This window comes from Accipiter gentilis, chromosome 7 (assembly GCF_929443795.1).
Source record: "Accipiter gentilis chromosome 7, bAccGen1.1, whole genome shotgun sequence".
NCBI classification, from domain to species: Eukaryota; Metazoa; Chordata; class Aves; order Accipitriformes; family Accipitridae; genus Astur; species Astur gentilis.
Genome location: NC_064886.1, coordinates 29,206,848 through 29,219,252, shown reverse-complemented (window position 1 = coordinate 29,219,252; position 12,405 = coordinate 29,206,848).

The window sequence follows — 12,405 nt, the reverse complement described above, 5'->3', positions numbered from 1 at the left end:
GTCAGATTACTCACATTTGTGGACCAGCCCTATATTCTATTTTATGATAGGACAGAGAAATGGGCAAAGTCATCACCCTTGTTAGAACAATATAAAATAATTTGACTAAGGGTAACTTTCTGCTTGTTACTCCTTGTGCAAATACGGATGCATGAAAGATGTGTGTTTGTGTTCTCTAGAGGACATCAACCTTATTTTATAATTTTATATTTCTAAAATGAAGCTCTCAATACAGCTGTAAGAATCTCATTTGACACTCCACATTATAGCATGTGTAAAACAGTAATCTGAATGTACAATATAAACATCTTCTTTGAGGAAACAGAGTAACTGACAGTCTGAATACTTTGTAAACCCCTTGGTGGGGTTAACCCTAGTCAGCAACAGTTGTCTTTTTTACTAAACAGGTCAGTAGTGGTCTGCTTTTGAAAAAACTTTGCTGTTTAGAGTTCTCAGCTGCATAGTCTACTTGAACCATATACTCTTAGCTCCTCAGAAAAGAGCAGCATTTTTTTACTGTATTTTAAAATCCAAAGTCCAGACCTGATGGTAGTTCATGTAGGCAAACGAGAATTTATGAGCATTCACTAGCTATTTTGTAGAAGTACATTAATAATTAGGCAATGTTACTGTAAGCATATTCTCTTAGAATATCAAAAGAATAAACTATGAATATATCCTTTTATTAAGAGTGCTGACCTTTATGGAAGTAAAAAAAGAGATGTCATACTTTTATATTTTATCCATGGGAAAGTGTTTCCCAGTAGTGAGAAAACCAATAAGACCTTTTTTTCATGAACTTCCTCTTTCAGAAGAGGCAAATTTGACTGTATGTAAACTTCATTGTGAAAAGCAGAGTATTTAAAAGTCTTGTGGTTCATTTTTCAGTTGGCAGCTTTGTTTAACTGAGTTACTGTAAAGGGGCCTCTAGTCTTTGTAAGGAGTAAAGCCATTAGACACAGAGGGGCAAAAGTTAGTGTTAACAAGAAGCTGAATGAGGAAACAGTAGGATTTCCTACTATAATAATTTTCTGAGTTGTGTTTCTATCAGAGAGATCTGCAGAGTAATCACACACAGTTAACTATTGTCCAGTAAGCTCAAAGATAACAGTTCTGTATCTATCTAGAGCAAAACTTAGTTTATGTTAGAGACAACAGAAGAAATACCAAAGGTGATTTCTTGGCATCAAGTTGATTGCAATTATTAGATTGGAAATGAAGAGGAATAATCAAAACAGTCATAACAGTGTGCCATAGAACTAACACAGAATTTAAACTGCAAGAAATACAGAATCCTCAGAGAGGAAATGCATCATTTAATTAGAATGAAAATAATTCTTGTTTGTATTTTTTGAGTCAAATTGCTTGTATGAAGTACAATCCTGGTGGTCAGTAAGAAGCATTTGGCCAATTTCTTGTCTTTCTCACACACTTTACACCAGTTTAAGTTGAATTATTTTAGCTGGATCAGTTTTACATCTGTGTAAGTCCACAGAATTTCTAAAGAGAGAGAGCAAGCAGTAAAGATGCTGGAAATAACACTTAAAGTGGTTTTCCACTACAAAATTTGTGAAGAGTTAATGATTTTTTTTTCAGAGTCATCTCTCTCACTTTTAGTGTTCATCTTGGTGGTTTACTTTGTGACTAGTCTCTGTGATGTTTTGGACAAGAAAAATGTACATATTGTACATATAAGAGAAAGAAACAAAAGTGAAATTCAAGTGGAGGTCTTGAACTGATTCTTTTTCCATTCACCAAGCCTTGGTGAGAGGCTGACAACTTGAAATAGGTATTGTCACCTGAGAAATAAAATGTGCACTGCATTTATCAAATGTTCACCTATAGTTTCAGATCATCATCCGGTTGCTATTTTCAGATATTTATTGTTGCTATATTTTTTTTGTTCTTTCTTCTCTAAATGAATTTAGTTCTTTATTATCTGTAAATCTGGCAAACACTAAGAACTTCTTAGCTTTTCTGCCAACTTGTTTTCTTTCAAGTTCAGCTAGATCCAGTGTTATTTACTTTCAAATGGCAAAGCCCTTGAATGAGTTTTAGCATCAAAGTGATCAAAGGAAGTCATCTGAATTCCCTATTGCAGTAAAGGTGTGTGTGAACAATACACATGGGACATGCAAGAGGAGCAGAAGATGAACTGTAGAGTATTGATTGGGATGTGGAACAGATCCTGCTTTTGGCTGCTTATAAAAGATCCCATCTATTCTACTTTTCAAAGGAACTTGAACTAATGTTACTTTTGTCCATTACACTCTGAAAGTATGGATGGGGATGTGTATATATTTTCACAATATATGCTCTTCTTGTGACTGTCATTATTATTTTGCAAAACAATTTCCACCCCCAAAATTCTCCAGTAAATTCACAGTACTACAAATTCACTGTTTGTTTCTTAGTATTTCTGTGCATCATCAGTGAAGGCTGAATGCACTGTCTGTGGCATAGGGAACACAGAGAACTATTGCTGCAAATGGTTTTTCTCCTCAGGCATTCTGTAAAGTGAGAAGCCACGTAAGGGATTCTCAGTCAAGGCATAAAGTTACCTAACAAATAATTTCTCAATAGCAGAGCTTTAACATATGAAAAACTTAAAGAATATCCCCAGGGAAAATCTTTGGTTCTGCAGCTTCATATTTAGATTACAGTAGCTGGAAGTTAATTAGCCCTGCTAGCCTTTTTCTTTTAGGCTAATTAGTAAGAAAACGGGATATAAAAAAGTCAAAGTCATTTTGAGAGAAAGAACTTCAACATTTTGTACATAACAGTCCCTTTGGAGGATATTATCTCCATAATGACCATAGGATGCTCTCTGTTCTGACAGAATGTAGTCCTGCAGTCTCTGGACTCATTTAGACAACGTCTTAGTCATTAATGATTTTAGGCCTAGCTGCTTGCAATTGCCAGATGAAACCACATGACATGTTGTTTAATTATGCAATGATCAGCAGCCTTTACATTTTAATTAGGGAGCCACTGTAATGAAGCCGTCCCACTTTACATATGGCTTATTGGGCTGAAAGGTCGTCTTTACTAATTGGTTGTTTGGAAATGTAATTTTGACACAGCAATACAGGTACACTTGTCTTTACTTCTAATGTGTTTCCTGATCTTTTTTTGATTTGGCTAATTAGTGCTAATAATTTAAAAGCTGCATGGCATTCCAAAATTCCTGCTGTTTACTATATGTATAGTAGTTTTGTTAACAGATTTTAGTGCTGTTAATACATGGTGACATACTGCTAGTGTCTACTCACAATTTTCTTTGGTTTTGCAAGATTACAGGGACTTCAATGTCACACATTTCTTTCAGTTAGCTGTATGTGAAAGAGATTCCTGATGCAAGGAGTTTAAAGAACTATGATTTAATAACCATTTGCAGTACTCTTTAGAGAATATTGGCATTGGAAAATGCATGATTTATTTGAGTTTAAGTTTTTCAATGATTAATTCATGAATATATCCGCAAGAATGCCAAGGTCTCCAAAATAATGAAAGCCTATCCTTTCGTAGCTGGCTGTTTTCATTTCAAATCAAAGCTGTCTTGTTTGTTTGTTTACTTTTTTAAAGAATAGTCGGTCCTTTCCACTAGGGTTTTGATATAATTTTGACAAATAAAAGAATTAATTTACATTAAAGTATCAAATAGGTGAAGTTTCCATCTCCCCCTGCATTATTTTATGAGATATGATAAGCAGAAACATTTCCCAACCTGCTCCACCAATCCAGTGCACGTGCTATGTAAAGTCTCAGTCCTATTTGGTGTTTCGTTTTATTTGTAACAATAAAGTAGACAGTGTTCATCTTAGTTCCTCACAGGGATGGCTGTTTATGAGGATACCAACTGAAAAATACTTGGCTCTGTGTCCTTTCTCCCTTAAAGCTATTTTTGCTTATATCCAGTTGGGCAAAAAATAAGTCGCTTCAGTTAGTCAAGAGACTCAGCAGGAGTGTTTCAGGCAAACATTACTGCTGCTCAATTGTTAGAGTGCTCTAATAGCCAGACTAACGTTGATTAAATCTAGGATCACTTTCACGTGACATTCATAAGCCTCTTTTACCAGCCTTCCAAGACCACTACTTTAGGGTTTCTTTTCAGCAGCTTCTGACAGCTATATGGGGTTTAGATCCAGATCAGTGTCTCTAAAAAGATATGTTTCATTTAAAAGGTTTCCTGTACATTTCAGGAAATCAATCCCATAGCTCTATAATCTGTTACTAATGTAAATTTGTTGGAGCAGGGACATGTTTTACTGTGTATTTTCATTGTACCTAGCAAAACAAATATTTGAGCTTGATGATATAATTTTGCAACACTGATAAAAATTAGCAGTTGAGTCATTTTGTCTCCAGTGTTACAAACATTTACATATGTGTCTCAGTGTCTTCAGCCGAGCCATCCAGATTCCTAACTTGAATAATGTTTGTAGGGTCAAGGTAGAAGGTGTTCTTGTTAATTTCTTCCTCTGTTTATTTTTTTCCTTCATATAACTTTTTTGTACTGGTAACTTGGCTTGGTTTGTATTAGTAAGGTTCTAGAACACTATGGGTGTTGTTAAAATAAGACAATATGAATAAATTCTTCTGACAAAAATACAAATATTTTAATAATTATTGGATAAATTATATTAGAATCATGCTTGAGCAAGCTTTCCTTTCTCCTGATCACTAACAAGTTTTTATAGTTACCTATAAAAAGTTGCTCTAGCATGAAGAATTGTAGATAATCCTTACATATTTAAACAATTTCCTCATTTTCTTGATAGTAAATACTGGATTCTGATTATCACACTGAAGTTATCATGAAAAATTTAACTGAAGTTAGGATAGAACCGAGATGTTTAGACTTTGGTAAAATTCTTGCTGACTAATGTAGTTTAATTAAAACTACCTAACAGAAGATCTCATCTTTTTGAGGGACTATAAGATGTAGCTCCCTGCTTGTATGGAAGAAGACTTCCTCCAGCACATGCTTATGCAAGCCTCTTCAAGAGGCTTGTGTTTTTTCTCAAATTTTGACCCAGCTAAAACACTTGTGCATATGAATGCTTGGAGATCACAGAGAAGGACTTGAGATGACAGAGTGCCGTAGGCATCAAGTGGTAGTAATAAACAGGGTGTAAACTGAAAAAGTGATGGAAATGAAGTACACGTTGTTATTATTAATATGAACTACCTACTATGTTTAAAACCCAATATATTAGAATTGGTAAAGATTCAGAAAAAGGTATCAAGAATAATTAGAAGCATGGAGTGGCTTCCATACAAGAAAGATTGAATAAGTTAAAACTTTTCAGACTGAAAAAACATTGCTTTTCTGGGGATGGAAAACATCCAAATCATGTTGTAGTTGCAGAAATTTGTGGATTTAAAAAGGGAGAGATGGAGACATCCTATGGGTTGGTCCTTCTAATCAGATAATCAGGTTCAGGAAATCCTCTGAGCTGAAATTATTTGGAGGCTGGGAGATTGTTAGACTGGGAGGTATCTTACACATTTGCCCTGTTCTCATTTTTTGACTAAAAATGTGCTTTTTGTCACCAAGTACTGGGGTAGATTCATCTTTGGTTTGACTCAGTACAGTTCTTGTTTTGGGGGGGGGGTTCGGGATCCTGGACCGAGGAGTTAAGAAGTTTGAGGCAGAAAGGTGAATGCTGGGAATCTGATAGCTGAAGTGTTAGAGGAATACTGTGGTCATTGAGGACAAGAGTAAGGGTACATGATTTGGCCCTATGGCAGCAGTGGGAGATAGAAGGTGATATTGGAACCTGGGAATCTCTGGAATTGCCATGGTAAGAAAGGAAACTCAAGACCTCTGGCAGGAAGGGCGGGCTCCCTCTGTGGAATGAATAGAATGTAAAATAGGAATAAGTAACAATACTGAGGTCTGGTAGTAAGATCTGGCACACATACAGAAAAAAGGTTAGGGTAAAAAGAAGAGAGAGAGTGGGGAAAGGAATGGAGCTGCAGCTTCTAAGAACATATACTCAGTAAACTTGCATATACATGTTGACAGGAAGGCACAAACCATTCTTTGTCTCACTCTTTACCTGTTCTGGCACTCTGAAATTATAATTGAAATGTCTTTGTTATGACTCTATAGGAGGAAATATTCACATAAACATTCAATACATGCATCATATAGATTTGGTAGCAATTGTCCATTGTAGGCTACAGGTTATGAAATAAAAGTGAATTGTAGCAAATGATTTGCTTTTAAAACATTTACCTCAAGGCTTGTATTGTCAGCTAAAAAAGTAATTAATCATCGCTTGTTATGGGAGAGCTAGGATTTCTGGAAAAGACTTAACATCAAGATAGTTGAGCTGCACATCGCAACTAAACAATTCTATCAGAATGGGTTTGGCCAATAGGTTGCTGTTGAGTTTGGCCATGTGGTATCTTTCTGGTGGATACAGGAATAAAAGTATTTTTTTGTTGAAACAGGAGTTGTGAGCTGCTCTGATGTTTTACTCAGTGAACTGCAGTTACAACTGCAGCTTTGTAATTTCGCGGGATTCAGTTGTCTCCTGCCAAAGCTTTAGCTTTCAGCCAAATTAATGTTGTGTGCATGCAAAATGGACATAGGTCACAAAAGACAACACAGGTGCATAAAGAGCTGAAGTGATTTTTATCACAATACATATGAGTTGGTAAGCAGAATTTCATGATGCATGTACTGCATATTTCTGGGCTTCTTTGTATAATTTCAAACCCTAAAATTTATGCTTTAAGCAATTGGATTTGACTATGTATTGTCTTCTGGTTACTTCTTCATGTCCAGCAATCAGGACTCGATCCTTTATGATGCTAAGTATTCTTGCCTTTATTTCACATAGCACATGAGCAAGTGCTTCATCTTTACTGTGTTAGTAGTCTGTCTAATTTTATTGAGTGTACTCTTGTAGGCTAAAGGTATAACAGCTTCAGAGAAGCCAGCAAAGCCATTTACATGCTTAGGATATTTCCAAATAATGACTCATACATGCTCAACAAAACATATTTTAATGGGATGGAAAAGCCTTTGCTTATAATCCAAATGGTAAGCCTTTAAAATAAATTGCTTGATGCTCCTGGCTTCTCATTTGTGATACACTCTGCACAGACTACATTGCTTGTTATCTACGTCCAGCCATGTGACTCCTATGACACGTTGACACTTACATGTTGATATGACTAAAAAAGAAAAACTTCATGTCATTTCAATAAACTGATACAATTCAGTTCATGCTAACATGAAACAAAACATATTTTGCCTCTAGTTTTGTGGGTTAAAAGTTTTTTTTTTTAATAAGGAAAAAAAATCTCTCTGGAAAATTTGGTTCTGTTGATTATACATCCTTTTGAAAAATGCCGTCTTGACCATCCATCTTCTTAACTTTCTGTTCTGTTTTTCAAATTCTTTAAACATTTAGTTGTACTTTAGAAAGCTGCATTTAGTGTGCTAGTCTTTTGAAAATGTAGGTATGGCAAGGTATAGAGAAGAGGATAGCAATGAAAATAAATATGGCCACTTTATTTTCTCAGATATGTCAACATGTTTGATATAATCATACACTTATTTTCCCTGGTAAATTTGGGCCTCTTTTTTTTTTAGCTTCCTAGCTCTGCAGCTTGATGTTTCCAAAACCTTTAAAATGAGAGGCCTCTGAAGATGAGGATCATTAAGTTTGCATGGAAAACTGAATATCAAACATAAATAATAGCTGCATTTTTCAGTAATGTGAAGGTCTTGGAAGACTGATCATACAAAGAACAATCTTTGCAAAAGAGCCCTCAAGTGATAGGAGGTCTCTGAAATGATAGGAAGGCATTCTTTTGCATTATGGAGAGATTAGCATTTGATTAGCATGTTTTCAACCTCATGCTATCTGTATAGATTTTGATAATGGAGTGTAGTTCTTTCCTGGGTTTTCAGATGTTTTGAATATATAATTTGATTAGGGTTTTCTGTAATGTATTTGACATATTTTTAGCTTTATAGTGACTGCAAATAAACTATTTGCTAATATAAATGTCGTATTTATTTTATTGAGTTAAACAATACCCAAACAGGGCTATTTTAAAACTTAAATAGCCAGAGCTCTTGCTTCATGTAGCACCTTTGTAAGAGAAATTAAGAACTGTGGTATTTATGTGTGTATATGTGTACATATATGTGTATATATTTAAAGTTTACAATAACTTCAGCAGAACTGCACAGAAGATGAATTAAGCTTTACTTATCATATCACAGAAACCCAGGACTTAGATTTATATCTCTTCTGAGGAAAGGATGACATATACCCACTTCTGACTTGTACAAGAGACATGAATGATTATTCTGTTGTCAGAAAAATTATATGCAGTGGTTAAGACTCACTAGCTATTGCATACCAAATCCTTGGCCTACTGCTGGATGACGACTATATGTGCTTTGATTATGATATCATTGTGAGTAAACGTTTCTCTTACATACACTCAACTTGAGATCTCAAGCCTAAATCAGGATAGAAGATTTTGTTCCATGCTTACAGTGTTTTCCATGCCTTTTAGAAAGAGGTTGTATTTTTTGCTGTTTTGGGATGCAATGGTAAAATTAATTCAGTAATCTTAGTGTATACTGTATGCTTATATTTCAGGTGGATAATCTGTTTGCTTTGATATCAATACATCATCTATTTTCTCTTCTGTAGTACAATGTTTATTTTAAAATGTTGATAGGAAAATTCCAATGGACTAGCTTTATTTTATTAACACTTCAGAAAAAAAACTATTCCATTTAAGAGTTTTCATTTTACATTTATTCCATTGGAGGTTTTTTGGAAGGTAAATGAGTCTCACTCCCATAGATAACCACAAAATATACAGATGAGTATGGAATTAAACTTTGTGCAATTTCAAGAAAAAAAATCTTGCTGAGCACAAATTACACTTGTTTGGAAATGTCTTACCTTTTTATACCATATAGGACTTCATAAACTCTCCTACTTTCCTCTTTTTAACTCTAAGCACCTTTGGTTCCTTAATAGCTTGAATTACATTGATGAATTTAAATGTAATTAAATAGAAGAAAGTTAAATGTTTTAAAAGCTTTTGAATTCTCAGCTAACTAAAATACAAAGGAATTTACTCTGATTCTTCTTTTCTAGATATATATTGAATTTAGATATGTCCAAAGTTAACAATAACTTAAAAATATTGCCTATAGAATATTTAAGTTGCTTCTATTTTTTAAATTGTACCTTTTCAATAAAAAAAATTGAATATTGTGTGAAAATATCCTGTAAAATATTTTTTCATTTATTCTTTTAAAATGAAGTACAGTGATAAAATATCCTTTAGAATTAGTTGCATATGATTCAGTATAATACAGTATTTTCACCTCGTAGCAGCATATTAGCAACTGAAGCTTATGAATTTTCCCAGAAGTAGATATTAGTTAAAATATGCTTAATGTTGTTTGTTCAAAAGTTTATGGAAAACTTTTTCTTATTTGAAGTGGTGGGTGATTCTGTTCCTGATATAAACCGAAGTCATGATTGTGCCGTGTAATGCTCTATGCTGGCTTCTGTATTGCTCTTACCAGCACCTACTGCTAAATTAAGAGACATTACTCACTTATGGTCTCATGCACATACTTGGCTCTGAAAACACAGTGAATAAAAGCACAACTGAACCTCAGACTTGACTTCAAAAAATTGTTCCACCAATTGCTCGATTCTGAAATGAATCATCATCGGTTGCCAAAATATCCATTCTTTGTATGTAAAACTGGAAAAGAACAGATCAGCATTCAGGCAGTTTTTTTCCATCCAGTATTATGGCAGATTACTTACTGCACTGTTTGATAAGTAGATGTCACATAACCTGTATACCGATATCAGAGTTTCATTATAAACCCTCTTAAAAAGAGAGGAAACCCCTCACAATTAAAGGTAGGCAAGTACACATCAGGTATGTAGATGAAGTAGATAAAGGTACTCAGATTACTAGCAAGTGATTTGTCTGTTAATCATGTCTGCATTTCAGGTTTGTAACACTACCATTTGCCAGAATAGATTTAAGTTAGATACTTTTGAAATTCAAAGTAACAATCCAACTTGAAAATAAGATGTTGACATTTTAGTGGTTGCATTAGGATTTTTTATGATCCTTAATTTTAATTATGCTATATCAGCATAGCTGGTAAAATACCTGAGAAGCATGAACAGGATTATCGTCCCCTATGGTTAGCTCAAAATACTAAGTATTCGCTGTGTATCTTATTTGTGCATTGCACAGCATTATCTTGCATCATAACAAAATGTGATCTATTTTGTAAACCAAACGAGGGAAGGGGATAGCTCCTATAAAAGCTTAGCAAATGCCTGGGCCAAAGTCTGCCAGAGCCAATGGGAACAATTCTGTAGATTTGAATTCAGTTTTGAATTAGGACCCAAGTACACCAGGATGATCATAGGGTATACAGGTCTAGATAAAATCAGGTTAACTGAAGAATTCCACTCACACAGCAGAATAGGAACAAGAAATGTTTGTATCATGCAGAAGTGCAGGTTCCATGTCCATGTCATACTGGTGCAGCATGCTGACCATGTCTGAAAGAAAAATTGTTGCTCTTGCTGCTGAGCAAGGCTAGCATGCTGCCTGTGAAAAAATGAGGTTCTTTAAACAACCGGTCAACTCACTGGGTAGAGATAAGGGTAAAGCCTAACATTGATTGGGAACTGCAAGTGGTTCTTTGTCATGCTAAGCCTCTTTCTCCAATCCGTTTTCCTCCTTTTTGCCAGAGCAGAACATTTTATAATATACTAATTTTTCCCAGGGTATTAGATTTATGTAACTCAGCAGATAAGGCTGAGTATGATAAAACAACCAGAGTGATATGTCTTGCTAACTATTGCAACTGAATTTTGGTTTTCAACACAAAAAATATGTTTTTAAACTAGTAACTTCTGTCTAACTGGTAGAAGTGATTGGTTTCTTCTAAAAGATTGTGGATGGCATAACCACCTACTATACAGAAATCCCTAAATATGTGTTTGGTATGACTTCTCTCTTTATTTGGGGAACCTGAACAGTAAACATTAAGATTAAACCTCAGTGTTAAAAAGAAGTGATAACAATCATAACAGTATAATCTCATGGTATTCCACAGCACTTCAGTGAGTCATGGCTTATTAATACTTGACTGGGTTGAACCCCTAATTGAATTTCCCGTCCCATTTCTACAAGATTTCTAAATCTTGCATACTAAGCTCCATCTTCCTTTTAGCAATGAGTTTTTAATTTTTTTATATTGTAGTACACAACCAAAAAGACCATGTAGTTGCTACATTATATCAGTGTCAGCTATTAGCACTGAAATTATGAAGAATGATTTTTATAGACCTCTGGGATACCTACATTGTTATTTAACTATCAAGACAACACTCATACCTATAATATGAATGAGTCTTTGCTGTATCAGAGTGAAAACTGTTTTACAGATAGAGAGGAGAAATGCAAGCACACTAAGGGCATCTCTCTGCAGAGAAGTGCATCACAGAGCAGTGTCCTGAATTTACACCAGCTAAGCTTGTGCCAGAACCCGGGACAGTATAAACACAACAGCTAAGAGGCTGGGTTTACTGGCTTTAGTGACTACTGTTTAAGGCTATCTTTCTTAGTCGCTTTGTGTATTTACATGCCAGTTCAGGGCAGCAACAGCACAGGGACCCCACTTCATTACATAATTACTACATGTCCACAGTGACTTCTAAGTCATACATAATCCTCTGTAACACAAAACAAGGCATGAAATTTGCATCTGCATCATCTAAGTTGGTGCCTGGATGTTGTGGATTAACCCCAGCCAGCAACTAAGCACCATGTAGATTTAGAAATATCTCAAAGTCGATAGCATTTTTACCGTGGTGTCTAGATATTCTGCATAAGCAACAGTCAGCCCTGCAGATCCACCAACTAAATGCTGATGTGAGAAGATCAGCTTTCCATTACATCATCCATGCTTATCCCCAGCTAATATTTGGAAATCTTAGGGGTTAGTCTCTGACAGGTGGTTAAGTTCTGCTTTTTGTTGTTTTACAGAAATAAGTCTGACAACACATATATGGAAATATATATTTCTTATGTTTACTGTGTAAAGAGAATGGGATAGGGATTAGTATCACAACTACCCTGAAAGTGATAGAGAAACCTTGAATGTTTTCAGTTTCAAATAAGAAAGATGCTTTGCATTATAGAGCTGACCTTGATATATGTCAGAATGAACATGTTGGGGGTCATTTATACTGGGAAGGCTTTTGGTCATCAGGATAAAAAAAATAAAAATCACTTCTAACAGATCAGGATGCTCTGCTGGAGAGTCCTTGTACTGAAAGATATGTGTGCGGTGTCCTGAAAATTAAA